This window comes from Scyliorhinus canicula, chromosome 10 (assembly GCF_902713615.1).
Source record: "Scyliorhinus canicula chromosome 10, sScyCan1.1, whole genome shotgun sequence".
NCBI lineage: Eukaryota > Metazoa > Chordata > Chondrichthyes > Carcharhiniformes > Scyliorhinidae > Scyliorhinus > Scyliorhinus canicula.
In genome coordinates, this window is record NC_052155.1 from 138,978,660 (window position 1) to 138,991,391 (window position 12,732).

General features: G+C 47.0%; 1 protein-coding gene across 2 annotated transcripts in view; it reads left to right on the forward strand.

The window, feature by feature from the left end:
• LOC119972680 (collectin-10-like) overlaps positions 1 to 12,732 on the forward strand; it is an 86,179-nt gene that overhangs the window by 45,053 nt on the left and 28,394 nt on the right. The window lies entirely within an intron of this gene.

A 12,732-nucleotide genomic window follows, 5' to 3' on the forward strand; every position in this document is an offset into this window, starting at 1 on the left:
GCTAATGATGTTTGTGTGGAGCATTTGAATACAATTACAGTTTCCCTCCCCAAACCCTATTTTGGAGAGCTCATCCATCATGTAGGTATCCGATATTCTGTCAAAGGCCTTCTCCTGGTCCAGGCTGATGAGGCAGGCATCCATCCACACCACTGTCCCCCACGTAGGCGATCGTATTCCTGAGTAGCGCGAGACTATCAGAGATCTTCCTGCTGGTTAAAAACAGATCTGGTTAGGGTGGATCACCATCTCCAGAGCATACCTGGCCCAAAGACATTGGACAGAGTTTTATAATCCACATTCAACCGTGAAATGGGTCGCCAATTTCTAATTTCTTCACTTTCACCCTTCCACTTGTAGATGAGGATAATAATGCCCTTTCTCATGGATTCTGACATGCTCATGGCTGGAAGGATACTCTTGTATACCTCCAGCAGGTTAGGGATGATCCGGTCCCATAGGGCTTAATACAACTCAGCCGGTACACCATCGCTTTCTGGAGTTTTACTCTTCTCGAAGGACTCAAGGGCCTTAATCAACTCATCCAGAGTAAGCGGTATGTCCAAGCTCTCCCACACACTGTCCTCAAGGACTCTGTGATACAGGACAAGAGGGATTGGCAGGCTGTGCTATCTGTGGGCTTCACATCATAAAGTCCAGCATAAAGGGGTTTGCTCATTCTCAAAATGATGCGATGACTTTACTGAGCCATCTTCTTCCTTCAGGCTGCTGATTACAGAGCTCTGTGTGTGTACCTTCTGGAAGAGTCTCACCCATCCATCCCCCTCCAGAGACATTGCTGCTCCCAACTTCCCAGCAGGCTCCTCATTTTGGGGTTGGAGTTGGGGTGCACTAGTCACATTGTTATTTCCGATGCCCAGGAGCCCGGGCAACCCCTCCTCTAACTCCCTCGCATTTTGCCTCTTCTCCTGTACATGCCCATTTTCATCCTTATCCAAAGGGCAGCTGCCCACGTCATCTGTGTCAGGTGGGAGTGGTCTCTTACTGCTCACTTGGCAGGAGAGAGTTGTCCTTCCCCCCCCCCCCCTTCTTCCTTCTCCTCCTCACCAGCTGCCAAGCTGCCACCGACTGGCCCTCTGATGGTTTCTTCTCCATTGGTTCGCTGTGCTGAGAGGTGGATAGGTGTGGGGCGGGGTGATGTTGTTTGGCTGCCATCTGCTTCCCTCTTTCCTTTCCCCTTGTCTTCCTCTTTGGTTCTCCTTTGTCCCATTCTGGAGGTTTGGAGGTTGGCTGGAGGTTTCGCTGACAGGAGGTTTGCACAGCTCCTTGGTGGTAGTCAGGCTGGCCGTTCCGTCTACTTGGCCCTCCTTGGCTTTCGCTATCTACGGGTAAGTAAAGCCACGTTTGGGGTAGATATTGTAGAAATGGCCTGTTCAGCCATACAGGTTGTAGCAATTGTCTGCTTGCAGTCCTTTGTCTGATGTCCTTCCTGCTCGCAATTCTTGCAGATGCGTGTGCTGCAGTTGGCCACCACATAGCCAGATTTTCCGCAGGAGAGACAAACTTTGGACTGCCTTGCATTGGTAAGATAGTCACGGCTTTCCCTGATCAAAGCTGGAGGGAGTGTGGAGGATTACCCCCTTATCATCGGCCTTCAGTGTTACCTTCACCTGCTGCTTGCTGCTCCAGATTCCATAGGCATCCTTCACCTTGTCGATGTACCCAGTGAGGAAGGTGGTCAGATCATCGACCAGAACATGGGGGTTGTGGACGTGCAGTCACCACACAGTCCTGTTGCAACGGCAGAGTAAAGAGGGGCTGTGCTTTAGGATTTTCAGGTGTGGCCGGTCTCTCTTCTCCCCCAACATTTTCAGGAACTCGATGTAGGCAGCAACATTCTTGAAGGTCACATGAAGATATCTAGTGCTGGGGAAGTCCTGCGGACATTAGAAATTAGCAGTTTTGAATCCACATGAATCTAGAAGGGTTCTCTTAATGAAGAAGGCATGGTCAATGGGTGTACTTACTTCACTGTCTTTCACCACCACCCTAACAGTGAAATGAAATGAATGAAAATCGCTTATTGTCACGAGTAGGCTTCAATGAAGTTACTGTGAAAAGCCCCTAGTCGCCACATTCCGGCGCCTGTCCGGGGAGGCTGTTACAGGAATCGAACCGTGTTGCTGGCCTGCTTGGTCTGCTTTCAAAGCCAGCGATTTAGCTCAGTGAGCTAAACTAGCCCCAGAGTGTTGAAAGATCTGGTGATCTTTCAACAAACTAGCCCCAGTGTTACTGGTTTCGAGCTCAACTAGAACAGCCATCACCTCTTTACATTCCGGATGTTCGGCACTGAAGCCCCTTCACGGAGAACAAACAACCACTGAAGAGCTTCCAACATCAAGGGGTAAAAAGCCAAAACTTTTCAGCTGAAACCCCACCTAATAATAGAAATGAAACTCACAGAAATCATCACTCATACAAATGCAGCGTGCAGCATGATTAGAGTCCCTTCTTGATCATGGTTTCACCCCTGCCAGGAAGTTTGTGTGTGGCTGCGATAAGCTGTGTATAGATCCTCGGTACACAAACACCAAGTGTTACTGTGTGTTGAACTTCTACCTGTGTGTTGCGAAGGATGGGTCTGGCCACTCTGCCGCAGAACGCTTCAAGTAGTTGGACCGTGCCGTACCACCTGCCCCTCGTGGAAAAATCAATGCAGAGAAACGTCTTCGACCACAGGTCCATTAGGCCGTGGTCTGCACATAACGTTCTGGAAGCCTTTCGGGAAAAGGAGACATCGGATGGTTCCCTGAGCAGATTGTCAAGGTAATTTAGCAGAATCTCTCATCACCAGATCTTTCAATCACTTACTAAGACCTAGCTTGGTTGGTGGTGAGAAAGGCCCTCCCAGTCTGATCCTTCCTACATGTCTGGAGTTTCACCCCACCTGCACTTTGCCCTCGAGATAACTGTGGTGGGGGAGAGACCGTTGTCCACCTCCTTGTGGAATGTGCCTTTGAAAAGAAAGTCTGGAGAGAGATGAAGTGGTTATTGTCGAGGTTCATCCCGAGCAGCTCTGTGACACAGGATTATGTGCTCTACGGGGTGTCTCCAGGGATGCACACCGAGACAAACATCAGCTGTTGCTGCAGGATCAACAACTCCATGAAAAACACTCTTTGGTTTGCCCAAAACTTGGTTGGTTTTCCCGGACCGAGTGTTGCAGGCTGGCACATTCCAAAGCCCAGGACCACGTGCTGAGGGATACACTAAAGCTTGGGACAGCCGCCACAGAGGCCCAATGGCGGACGGTTGCTGTCTGGGACCTTTCAGCCACAGTGAACTGAGGGGAGTGGAATTGTACAGAACCCCCTCGGGCCAGATGACCCACGTTGAATGTATACACTGAATATTACATGTATCATTACATGTATTACAATTGTATTGAAGCACCTCAAAGTGCAACTTGATCTACGTCGGCAACTTAAATACGTTGTACCATTTGTAATGACCATTTTGAAATGTCTGGAACACTTCTTTGGCTGTTTTGAAGCACTTCAAGAGGGCAGTACGAGAAATGTAGAGAACCTGAATTTGCTGCACTTTGTGTGGTGACCATTTTGAAATGTGCATTATGTTCTTTTAGACATTTTACCAATAAAGTATACTTTTGCAAAAGAAAATCTGCAACACAGGCGTACAGTATCCCGAAGGGGATCAGCTGACTTCAGTTTTAAATTGCTGCATGCAGTAATACAATTGATCAGAGGGACAATGCAATGAGTTCCCTTCTCCCCCTCTCACCTCCAGCCCTAGAACTCTCTGACTTACCAAAGTGGGTTTTGAGCTGTGCCACTACTGGTAATGACAGCTAAGTAACATATTTAAATGCTTTCATTCAGGGAGGCAGAGCAGTATCAGGAGCACAGAGAAAGAGTACAGCAAAGATTTGAATGAAATAAAATGAATGAAATGAAAATGAAATGAGTACAGAAAAGATTTACTAGGATGCTACCAGGACTTGATGGTTTGAGTTATAAGGAGAGGCTGGATAGACTGGGACATTTTCCCCTGAAGCATAAGAGGTTTAGTGGTGGTCTTATAGTGGTCTATAAAATAATGAAGGGCACACATATGATAGATAGTCAACATCTTTTTCCAAAGGTCGGGGAGTCTAAAACTAGTGGACATAGGTTTAAGGTGAGGGGGGAGAGATACAAAAGGGTCCAGAGGGGCAATGTTTTCACACAGAGGTGAGTGTCTAGAACGAGCTGCCAGAGGCAGTGGTAGAGACAGGGTACAATGTTGTCTTTTAAAAAGCATTTAGACAGTTATATAGGAGAGATGGGTATAGAGGGATCTGGGCCAAATGCAGGCAATTGGGACTAGCTTAGTGGTAAAAGCTGGGTGGTATGGACAAGTTGGGCCTGTTTTCATGCTGTAAATCTCTATGACTGTATGAGTGAGAGAAAGTCCTGCCACGCAAGATCTGCTCGAGAATAACTGAGCAATTTCAGTCCTTTTCTATTTCCTGCTTTGCCAAAGTTTCTTTTCGCCCACCAGTAGAATGTGCTTGTTTGCTCAGCTTCTGGAACACCTTCACTGAATGCCCATAAATCAGCTGACTTACCCCAAAGTCAAATTAACTTTTACACATCATTAATTTTCCTGACAAAGGATATAAAGGAAGAGCCAGCTAGACTCTAGGGTTGACTGAACAGAACATTTATTGGTTTACTGCCAAATCAGGTTCACACTGCTTTTACATCATCATCACCATTACATGGGCAGCATGGTAGCATAGTGGTTAGCATCAATGCTTCACAGCTCCAGGGTCCCAGGTTCGGTTCCCGGCTGGGTCACTGTCTGTGCGGAGTCTGCACGTCCTCCCTGTGTGTGTGTGGGTTTCCTCCGGGTGCTCCGGTTTCCTCCCACAGTCCAAAGATGTGCGGGGTTAGGTGGATTGGCCATGCTAAATTGCCCGTAGTGTCCTAAAAAGTAAGGTTAAGGGGGAGTTGTTGGGTTACGGGTATAGGTAGATACGTGAGTTTGAGTAGGGTGATCATTGCTCGGCACAACATCGAGGGCTGAAGGGCCTGTTCTGTGCTGTACTATTCTAAATTCTTCTAAATTCTAAATTAAATGCCACAAGGTTTAAAAAAGGTCCCTTCGATACCGGGGCGAATTTTCCAATATGTTGGCGAAGTGTTTTTGGTGAGGAAAGCTGAGTATAGCATGCCAATGGTGTTGGTGAGATATCACGCAGTATTTTGACACACTTTACAAAAATATTTTTTCCACGGGTTGCACGCTGCACCCAAGGCGGGCTATTCTGATTTGTCCGCCCAGGTGTTACTTGAGCTCATCAATCGGGTAGGTTCTCCATTCAAAGGCCTCCCCAGCACTTGTTCCAATTCCAGTCAGGAAGATGGCTGCTCGAAAGACTGCCCCCCAGGTTTCCAGAGGGAGCATTCACCAGAGTGCTGGATGGGGTGCAGCAAGATATGCTCTACCATCAAGCAGGCAGAAGACCAACCAGCATGGGAGGTGATGGCAACGCCGGTCAGCACCAGCTCCCTGCACAAGAGGATTGGCAACCAGTGTAGGAAGAAGATGAATGACCTCCTCCATGCAGCCAGGGTAAGTCACTCTTCTCAATTCTCAATACTCACCCACTCACATCACACATCTACTGGGAACTCACTCACTGCCACCTCCCGGGATCCACCACTTGCCTCCCACACCCCTCCTTATTGCCCCCGTGGCTCCTCTCCTCATCACCTCCCACTCACCAACCACACATGCCAGGCATCCTTACCACCTGACCCGGCACACATCCTATTTACATTTAACTTACCTGCCTCATAGCAGGACAAGCTGGCTCACAATGGAAAGGTCTGAGCGTTGGCATGTGGAGTGATTTCCCTTCCCTTGCAGGAAAATCAGTCGAGCAACCTGGTCCACCCTCCAGTAGACCACCGGATACTACCAGGGTGAGCAGCTCCAACGATTACTTTTCAGACAGTCATATAGACGAGGCATCACAGCTGTCACCTACACCCTCCAGCGGCACAGAGACTCACACCTCAGCGGAAATTATTAGCAGACATGCTTCTGGATCACTCATTGGTGAGCATCTCACTGCTGATGATCAACAGCAGATGACGGCAGAGACGTCCCAGGGATATGTCACTTGGAGGACACTGTAAGCCAGGACACTGTTGAGCCCCTGTCAGGTGACATGCCTCTCGACTCAGTCATCCCTCAGCTGCAGGAACTACAAAAGCAAAGTCGGGATTATCAGGAAGGGGTGTCAGCAATCCTTGGATTGAAAGGTGGACTGGAGGATCCCTATCGTCTTCTATCCGAGGAGATTGTACCGATACTCCAAGGCAACGAGGCCTACTGCGAGGGTGATGTCCACAGTGCAAGACATCCACTTCATAACAGGGGATGTTCACTGCATGATCCAGACAATGAACTCCATCGTGTAGTGCAGGCACTGTGGGCATCTATGTGTGTCAGCGCCAGAGAATGGCAGAGCTTATGGATCTCACTCTAGCTGGCCCTCTTTACGATGGGGGAACCCAGGGGCCCTCAAGCACCCATAGGGAGGAGGACTAGCTGGTGCATAGCCCAGGGCCTTCCAGCCAGGAGACCCTGGGGGTGTCCAGTCTACCTGAAACCCCTTTTCCTGTGACCCGTACACCTCTAGCTCTGCACGAGGAGGGTGACATCACCACACCCGTGCTGCCCACAATCAGGCTGGGGTCCTCCAGGTGTCGGCCCTCCAGAGGATAATCTACCAAGGTCCTCTCAGGCAACAGTGTGTGGCAGGCTACAGGCCATCTCTGCCTCAGCTGTGAACCTGGGGCTACACGTAGTGGCAGGGTTAGGAAGGTTAAAATGTTATTGTAGCACAGCATGGGTGATGTTAGGCACTGTTACATCTTGAGCACTTGTGTAAGAGTTTGAGCACCTATGTTAGGTATTAAATGTCACTTTTTGTACCTTTTTGGGTCTCACACTCTCATTTGACATCTGCATGATCAGCAACCCCAGAAATATTGCCGCCTCCATCTCCTGTCTGTGAGGCTCTCAGATGATTGGTTGCCCTTCCCTCACACTGACATGATGCAGTGATGCGAGTGCCATCTTGCTAACAAGGACTCCTCCCTTCATGACGAAGGCCATGGCCCAAGGAGCCAACCCTGTAGCTGATGAGTTCACTCAAATATCTGAGAGTGACCAAGCATGTAGCTGTCGTTGATGTTCCCCAGGAACCTGGCACACATTCACGGAATGTGCTTGGCAAAGTCGCAGATGATCTGAACATTCGGGGAGTGGAAGCCCTTGTGGTTCATGAAGGGGGCACCACGACGACATGCGGAACAGAGAGGCACGTGTGTGCAGTCAATGGCTCCCTGCACTGGGGCATTTCAATTAGCATCCACTTCAGCTACATCCTTGGTGCGCCCGCACGAAGAGCAGGTCTGTGACCTCCCTGATGCACTTCTGTGCAGAGGCCTGGGAGATTGCACAAAGGTCAATGTTGGAGCCCTAAAAGGAACCACCAGCATAGAAATTCAAGGCAGCTGTTGTTATACGTTTAGCTGCTGTTGTATAAAGAGTCAAAGATTCTGCTCCTTTTCCACAAACACCTTTGATTTAGTTCAGCAGACTCTGCACAAAACTCTAACATTACATCACCTGACACAAAGGCCACCTGAAGCCCCTTTACACATCAATGTCAATTATGGGATAATTAACATAAATGAGACAACTAATTGGAATGTCTCTTGTTATGAGCCAGGGTTTAGAGAACCCCAAAGTGTATCATGGAGTTCACCTGACTCACAACTTTTAATAGATTGTGGTATGGGGAGCACACGGTCCACTCTACAGGTGTGGTACAGCAGAAATGGAAAAGTATTTTAAAAATTAAAACAATGTTTATTCTATGAACACAAGTTAACCTTTTTAAAACATACAGTGAACATCTTAGCAACCATTAATTCAAACACAACCCCTAAAGAATACAACATTAAGCAATTCTTAAGCTGTCCTTTTAACATCCAGAAGACTTAAAAAATAACTTTCATCAGAAACACATCAGGTTTAAATTCACTACTGAGAAAATTCATAATTCTGAATTCACCAAATGATCAAGAGATAGTCTTTCAATGCAGAGAGAACACCAGTACACCTGCTTTGTCTGGCTTCAGCTCCAACACTGAAAACGAAACCAAAAAAAACACAGACACACCCAAGCTTTTCTCAAAGTGAAACTAAAAAGCAGAGCCAGAGCTCAGCTCCACCCACACTCTGACATCACTGCATGAGCATTCAAACATTTCTTAAAGTGACATTCTCATGACATTCTTAACCCATTACTTAACAGTCTCCCCTCACTTGGAGAAAAAAAAATAATTAGGTGAAAACAAAATTAAAAGAAACTCAAAAACACACTTGCAATTTCCCCCCTTCTTTTTTTTTCAATTTCGGAAGTAAAGAAAACAGTCACAGAAACAGGCGCCCTTCATTAACAATATCCAAAAGTTTCTGTGAGCTAGCCCCTCTTTTTGTAAAACAGTCTGACAATTGATAGCTACTATCAACCCATTTAATTTTTGCTATTTCCCCTCTGTACAACATCTGCTTCAAACTTGCAATGTCTATCCTTTTTTCATTGACACTTTTTATAGAGTGTACATTTTCCCACAGAGATTTATTGTCAATGTGATATTCAATAGGTATATTACCCAAATTCACTAATCCCAAAATTTCTGTCAATATCTGAGATATATAAAAGGCCATATCCACCGCCTCTACAAGGCTTAATGTCTCAGCAGCCAAAGTACTTTTGACCAGTCTCCTTATTTTCTTTGTTTCCCCACACAAGAGGGCAACATTTACCATTGTTCCCCAAAAGGAAAATTATAAAAACCACCTGCGCTTGAAACCCCATCACATAAATTTGCATAGGATGCATCACTATAAACTATGAGTTTCAAGTGCCGAAGGTCACCTAAAACCGGGAACCTCAAAACACACTCCTGCAGTTTTTCCTGTGTCAGGTGGGAGTGGTCTCTTACTGCTCACTTGACAGGAGAGAGTTGTCCTTCCCCCCCCCCCCCCCCCCCCCTTCTTCCTTCTCCTCCTCACCAGCTGCCAAGCTGCCACCGACTGGCCCTCTGATGGTTTCTTCTCCATTGGTTCGCTGTGCTGAGAGGTGGATAGGTGTGGGGCGGGGTGATGTTGTTTGGCTGCCATCTGCTTCCCTCTTTCCTTTCCCCTTGTCTTCCTCTTTGGTTCTCCTTTGTCCCATTCTGGAGGTTTGGAGGTTGGCTGGAGGTTTCGCTGACAGGAGGTTTGCACAGCTCCTTGGTGGTAGTCAGGCTGGCCGTTCCGTCTACTTGGCCCTCCTTGGCTTTCGCTATCTACGGGTAAGTAAAGCCACGTTTGGGGTAGATATTGTAGAAATGGCCTGTTCAGCCATACAGGTTGTAGCAATTGTCTGCTTGCAGTCCTTTGTCTGATGTCCTTCCTGCTCGCAATTCTTGCAGATGCGTGTGCTGCAGTTGGCCACCACATAGCCAGATTTTCCGCAGGAGAGACAAACTTTGGACTGCCTTGCATTGGTAAGATAGTCACGGCTTTCCCTGATCAAAGCTGGAGGGAGTGTGGAGGATTACCCCCTTATCATCGGCCTTCAGTGTTACCTTCACCTGCTGCTTGCTGCTCCAGATTCCATAGGCATCCTTCACCTTGTCGATGTACCCAGTGAGGAAGGTGGTCAGATCATCGACCAGAACATGGGGGTTGTGGACGTGCACAGTCACCACACAGTCCTGTTGCAACGGCAGAGTAAAGAGGGGCTGTGCTTTAGGATTTTCAGGTGTGGCCGGTCTCTCTTCTCCCCCAACATTTTCAGGAACTCGATGTAGGCAGCAACATTCTTGAAGGTCACATGAAGATATCTAGTGCTGGGAAAGTCCTGCGGACATTAGAAATTAGCAGTTTTGAATCCACATGAATCTAGAAGGGTTCTCTTAATGAAGAAGGCATGGTCAATGGGTGTACTTACTTCACTGTCTTTCACCACCACCCTAACAGTGTTACTGGTTTCGAGCTCAACTAGAACAGCATTCACCTCTTTACATTCCGGATGTTCGGCACTGAAGCCCCTTCGCGGAGCACAAACAACCACTGAAGAGCTTCCAACATCAAGGGGTAAAAAGCCAAAACTTTTCAGCTGAAACCCCACCTAATAATAGAAATGAAACTCACAGAAATCATCACTCATACAAATGCAGCGTGCAGCATGATTAGAGTCCCTTCTTGATCATGGTTTCACCCCTGCCAGGAAGTTTGTGTGTGGCTGCGATAAGCTGTGTATAGATCCTCGGTACACAAACACCAAGTGTTACTGTGTGTTGAACTTCTACCTGTGTCTTGCGAAGGATGGGTCTGGCCACTCTGCCACAGAACGCTTCAAGTAGTTGGACCGTGCCGTACCACCTGCCCCTCGTGGAAAAATCAATGCAGAGAAACGTCTTCGACCACAGGTCCATTAGGCCGTGGTCTGCACATAACGTTCTGGAAGCCTTTCGGGAAAAGGAGACATCGGATGGTTCCCTGAGCAGATTGTCAAGGTAATTTAGCAGAATCTCTCATCGCCAGACCAAGCTTGGTTGGTGGTGAGAAAGGCCCTCCCAGTCTGATCCTTCCGACATGCCTGGAGTTTCACCCCACCTGCACTTTGCCCTCGAGATAACTGTGGTGGGGAAGAGACTGTTGTCCACCTCCTTGTGGAATGTGCCTTTGAAAAGAAAGTCTGGAGAGAGATAAAGTGGTTATTGTCGAGGTTCATCCCGAGCAGCTCTGTGACACAGGATTCTGTGTTCTACGGGGTGTCTCCAGGGATGCACACCGAGACAAACATCAGCTGTTGCTGCAGGATCAACAACTCCATGAAAAACACTCTTTGGTTTGCCCAAAACTTGGTTGGTTTTCCCGGACCGAGTGTTGTAGGCTGGCACATTCCAAAACCCAGGACCACGTGCTGAGGGATACACTAAAGCTTGGGACAGCCGCCACAGAGGCCCAATGGCGGACGGTCGCTGTCTGGGACCTTTCAGCCACAGTGAACTGAGGGGAGTGGAATTGTACAGAACCCCCTCGGGCCAGATGACCCACGTTGAATGTATACACTGAATATTACATGTATCATTACATGTATTACAATTGTATTGAAGCACCTCAAAGTGCAACTTGATCTACGTCGGCAACTTAAATACGTTGTACCATTTGTAATGACCATTTTGAAATGTCTGGAACACTTCTTTGGCTGTTTTGAAGCACTTCAAGAGGGCAGTACGAGAAATGTAGAGAACCTGAATTTGCTGCACTTTGTGTGGTGACCATTTTGAAATGTGCATTATGTTCTTTTAGACATTTTACCAATAAAGTATACTTTTGCAAAAGAAAATCTACAACACAGGCGTACAGTATCCCGAAGGGGATCAGCTGACTTCAGTTTTAAATTGCTGCATGCAGTAATACAATTGATCAGAGGGACAATGCAATGAGTTCCCTTCTCCCCCTCTCACCTCCAGCCCTAGAACTCTCTGACTTACCAAAGTGGGTTTTGAGCTGTGCCACTACTGGTAATGACAGCTAAGTAACATATTTAAATGCTTTCATTCAGGGAGGCAGAGCAGTATCAGGAGCACAGATAAAGAGTACAGCAAAGATTTGAATGAAATAAAATGAATGAAATGAAAATGAAATGAGTACAGAAAAGATTTACTAGGATGCTACCAGGACTTGATGGTTTGAGTTATGAGGAGAGGCTGGATAGACTGGGACATTTTCCCCTGAAGCATAAGAGGTTTAGTGGTGGTCTTATAGTGGTCTATAAAATAATGAAGGGCACACATAAGATAGATAGTCAACATCTTTTTCCAAAGGTCGGGGAGTCTAAAACTAGTGGACATAGGTTTAAGGTGAGGGGGGAGAGATACAAAAGGGTCCAGAGGGGCAATGTTTTCACACAGAGGTGAGTGTCTAGAACGAGCTGCCAGAGGCAGTGGTAGAGACAGGGTACAATGTTGTCTTTTAAAAAGCATTTAGACAGTTATATAGGAGAGATGGGTATAGAGGGATCTGGGCCAAATGCAGGCAATTGGGACTAGCTTAGTGGTAAAAGCTGGGTGGTATGGACAAGTTGGGCCTGTTTTCATGCTGTAAATCACTATGACTGTATGAGTGAGAGAAAGTCTTGCCACGCAAGATCTGCTCGAGAATAACTGAGCAATTTCAATCCTTTTCTATTTCCTGCTTTGCCAAAGTTTCTTTTCGCCCACCAGTAGAATGTGCTTGTTTGCTCAGCTTCTGGAACACCTTCACTGAATGCCCATAAATCAGCTGACTTACCCCAAAGTCAAATTAACTTTTACACATCATTAATTTTCCTGACAAAGGATATAAAGGAAAAGCCAGCTAGACTCTAGGGTTGACTGAACAGAACATTTATTGGTTTACTGCCAAATCAGGTTCACACTGCTTTTACATCATCATTAAATGCCACAAGGTTTAAAAAAGGTCCCTTCGATACTGGGTCGAATTTTCCAATATGTTGGCGAAGTGTTTTTGGTGAGGAAAGCTGAGTATAGCATGCCAATGGTGTTGGTGAGATATCACGCAGTATTTTGACACACTATACAAAAATATTTTTTCCATGGGTTGCACGCTGCACCCAAGGCGGGC